General features: G+C 45.1%; 1 protein-coding gene across 1 annotated transcript in view; it reads left to right on the top strand.

Moving 5' to 3' along the window:
• The window catches only part of bcl2b (BCL2 apoptosis regulator b), a 28297-nt gene extending 26226 nt beyond the window's left edge, over positions 1-2071 (top strand). Inside the window, exon 2 of the mRNA XM_060058404.1 lies at positions 1-2071. This exon is cut by the window's left edge and continues 1405 nt beyond it. The gene's annotated coding sequence lies outside the window, so the exon portion shown is untranslated.
• Positions 2072-4621: the final 2550 nt, after the last annotated feature.

Below are 4621 nucleotides of genomic sequence, written 5' to 3'. Positions count from 1 at the left end.
GGACTCAGCTTTCAAACTTTTAGAGAAAAAAAAAAAAGGCTGCTTCGATTATCGATTATTGATGATGACGGTGTGATCAGTTTAATTTCATTTCCTGTAGCGGGGGGGGGGGGGGGTTGGGCAAAGTAGCAAAGAACTTTTCGATTCAAAGAGGTTTGAGGAGGAGACGATGGAGGAGGAAAGGGTGGAGGGGAATGGTTGGCCCAAAGACATTTATACTGGGGAGCTCGGAGCTTCACGATGTGCAGCCCGGTGGAGGGGAATGGGTTCTGACAGGGGGAGAGAACGCGGGGCTAACTCACCACGAAACGCCGCCGTCTTTGAAGAAACGGAGAGACATGGCCAAACCGAGTAGGACGCCGGAGTGGAGATCAGTGAATAACCGCGTTTGGCAGAGCGCGAGGAGACGAGGAGCTGATCAAAGCCGCAGAAATGGAGGAGAGAGGAGAGGAGAGGATGGGTTGTGTGTTTGACGGGGCTGCTCACAGAGTCCTCCCTCCTTTCCTTCCTCCCCTCTCCACTCCTCTCCTCCAACGTCCGCCCCCCCTGGTTGAGGAGCAAGAGGCCTTCCCCTCTGCCCCACGTTGAAGGACAAAGGAAATTCTTACCATGCTGACCAAGTGTGGAAGTGGTGGTTAACCCTTATCCGGTGACAAAGCGCTTTCCTCCCAATCTGGACTCTCTCCCACAGAACCCCCTGTGTTTGTTCCGCCGCGGTCGGCCAAGTTATTTATTTTTCTGCCCCACTTTTCATTTTCCTGTTTGTGTTTATCTCGTCCGCATGTGGTAAGACTCGTCAGCCACGGCCGTAAACGAGCTGTGCTGGGACGGTCAAGATGTGCGCCGCCAACCCCCCCCCCCCCCCCCACCGTCCCCCCCTGTCCCATCGGGCTCTGAAGACGTTGGTTGTCCCTCCCCCCCCCCCCCCTAAGCAAACAAAGAAGTACAACACAGCCTTCTTCAGGACTGTTCCAAACTGTTCCCACACAGAGAAGGACAATGGATTGTAAAGAAAGAAGAAAAAATAAAAAAAAGAGGAAAAAAATAAACTTAAGCATGGATTTCTAGGTCACCAATAACTGTAAGTGTCGAAGCCCGCACACAAAGATCTCATCTGTGCATCGCCCGTCTGCCCCAGGGCCTTGGATATTGGAACCTGAGATTGTCCCCTCTGCCAAGTTGCGGTGTCATCAGGCCCGCACAACGAGACATTGATTCATCATTTCCGGGCAGTTTGTATCGACCGTGGTTCTTGCATTACAGTTATGAATTCAGGAAGGCTTTGATTACAAATCCCAGTTTGTTTGTACGACTTTTTCATACTGTCATGGAAAAGCAAAATGTCTCTCTTTCTCACTCTCTCTTTCTCATTGAATACTAAACTTCACATTTGGTGGAAAATTGGTGGTCTTCACGGGAATAATAATTACACTTGTTTAACAATATTTATACATGAGTAGGGTAGAAGATGATACTAAAGCAACAAGAGTTTTGTAGAGGTACAGAAAACTTAAACAATTCTTTGTTCAAATCAATATTTTTATTTCATGGAATCACACTGTCATTTTCCGGCTGCTGTACGATAAAAAACGTTAAAAAAAAAGAAGTGAATCTCCGTATTGTGCAAATATCAGCTTATGACTGCTAAACCCGAATGACTTTTGACTTATTACAGCTTTTGAACTGCCACAGTTAACAGAATAGTTCTAGAAAAATCCTGAAACCAAAGCTAACTTGTATTACTCTTTTTTTATTACTATTATAACATGTAGCTTAAAGAGGAAAACATGGTGTATCCTTTTATTCACGTTGGGAAGAAGCACCCTTTTGCAACCTTTGTCTGATCCTAAGTGTTCTATATCAGCTGACCTTTGTCAACCCATGATCCAATCATTTGGCTTACAGCACTGAACAGTACAGTACTGTAAAATACAGAGAACGCAGAATTAAAAATGGTCTCTCAACCCAAACGTCACATAGAGATCCCAACTGATGTGTCATGTTAAAAAAGTAACCCAAAGTTTCCTGTGTGAACACAATGGTGTGACAGCAATATATATATATATATATATATATATATATATATATATATAAAAAACGTAATATTTCCTATTCTCTGTGCATATATGAATGTAGGCACCCGGTCGCTATACTGTTTAATGTATATACTCTCCTAAACCTGTAGCACTTAACAAGAACGAAAAAGTGAGTTGTGATTCTGTCGTTTACTGCTATATACACAATAAGCTAGCGGGATCATATTGTTCCTAATAAACCTCATTTCTCCAGCAGTCTAGCCACGTCTGGGAGTGCATCTTTCTTGTTGTGTTTGTCTGAATGCATATTTTCAGCCAAGATTCGACAGAAAGGGAGAACGACAGAGAGAGAGAAAGAGAGATAAAGTGAAAGAGACACACACACACTCAGAGAAAGAGACAGTGTTCTTTTTTCAATTCTCTTTTGGACCTGTCCTCGAAAGTACTGTTGATGTTATAAAAAAGACCACAATGCTTCATACACAACCCACACACACAAACCCAAAACAAAAAAAAAAGAAGCCAGCACACACACACACACACACACACACACACACACACACACACACACACACACACACACACACACACACACACACACACACACACACACACACACACACACACACACACACACACACCCGACTTCAAAGCTGTCCCCAAACCTCGCACTTGTGTCAGCCTCCCTTCTTGGCTCAGTGCCGCTAAACACAACCAGTGTAAAAAAAAATAAAAAATAATGTACCCCCACGCCCCGAGGCCAGAGGTTCCTTGCACCCCCCCCCCGCTCTGATCGCACTCCTCTTCAAAGGCTGCCGCTCGCCCAGACGCCTCGGCGAATTTGTGAAAAGCATGATGTGGTAAAACTAATGTTGAAAGAGCGAGGGAGAGAGGTTGGTGTGAGGAAAATTAGGGAATAGAAAGTGAAAGAAAGTGGTTTTGGTGGGGTTAGTGGGGCTATATCCCAAAGGGGTATGAGAGAGGGAGAGGGGGGAGGCAGTAGGAAGGGAAGAAGTTCATGTTGAACTGACAAGCTCTGCTCACGCGCTCACCGGGCATTTAAAATGCATGACACGCTCCGAAGAAGGGGAATTTTAAATCACTTGCTAGAACCTCGTTTTTAAAAATAAATAAATAAGGTCCGGTGTGACTGTGTGTGTGTGTCTGAGAGAGAGAGAGAGAGAGAGAGAGAGAGAGAGAGAGAGAGAGAGAGAGAGAGAGAGAGAGAGAGGGCAAGATCGACTAAGAATGGAGAGACGGATAGAGATTTGGGGTAAAGACAAACGGATAGAGATAATTAGTGTGTGTGTGTGTGTGTGTGTGTGTGTGTGTGTGTGTGTGTGTGTGTGTGTGTGTGTGTGTGTGTGTGTGTGTGTGTGTGTGTGTGTGTGTGTGTGTGTAGCGCTAGGAAGACAGGAGCTAGTCGTCGCTGTAGTGAACGGGTTCAGAGAGCTGTGGTAAAGCTTTTCTCCCGTTGTAGGACTACCAGGTGTAGGAGGAGTCCCCCCGCTACGGCTATCCGGGGAGATTGGGAGATCAAAGCGGATTGTCTGGGGCGAGTCTAGTCCGGGCTTTACCCCTCATTTGGCAGTCCATCAGATTGTCTACCTCGTTTCAAACTCTACTCTACTAAAATATACTTCCAGCAGAGCAGCCACTTCCTCAAAAGATTTGAAAAAGTATAATCCAAATATAAATCTATTCTATCAATGTATTACCGAAGACAATGGGAATATTAATGGCGTGGGATTTATTTCTGGCAGCCTCACATTGCATCTCATTTTAGGTGGGGACCCCCAAGGGCCTGTTGTGTACTACAGTGGCCCCTTGTGGCGGCTCGCTGTCCCGTCTCACTCCCCCACCTCCCCGAAGGCGTCATCAGGACATCCTGTCAGAGAACCTTCTTATTTCGTTAGTTAATAGGAGAAAACAGGAAGAAAGAGTTATTCCCAAACCAATCAACACAGAACACAGCTCACAACTGGGCTATAACCTACAGTGCAAGAAAACTAAAATATGTTTTTAAATGATTCAACGCAATTTACGTATGTAAAACAATTACCTACGCAATTGAACAAGTGGCCTTCAGTAGTTATCTTTGAACACGGTACTAGTAGCGTCCTGCTTTTTGAGCGTTTCAAAGTGTAGCAGCTGTTGTTGGTACTAGGCAGATTTATTCATCGTAATCGATCACTGTGTGATGTGGTGACAGGGCTTTAAATAACTACAGGCTGTAATGTTCCCAAACCGACAGTGTTTCAGGATTCTGACTAAGGGCCATGTAGTTAATTCACTGTGAGGATACATTAATACAAAATCTGATTCTGAGGTCAACCCATCCTCGGGCCCTGAGTCGCATGTGATACAAAACATTACGTTTCATTGTTTAGTGAAGTTCCACGAACTGTTTTTTCTCAACGCATATTCAAATTAACCGTTGATGTGTGAAGCGCGCGCACACACACACACACACACACACACACACACACACACACACACACACACACACACACACACACACACACACACACACACACACACACACACACACACACACACACACACACACACACACACACACACAC

This window comes from Gadus macrocephalus, chromosome 8 (genome assembly GCF_031168955.1).
Source record: "Gadus macrocephalus chromosome 8, ASM3116895v1".
Taxonomy (NCBI): Eukaryota; Metazoa; Chordata; class Actinopteri; order Gadiformes; family Gadidae; genus Gadus; species Gadus macrocephalus.
This window is presented reverse-complemented; position numbering and strand designations above follow the sequence as displayed.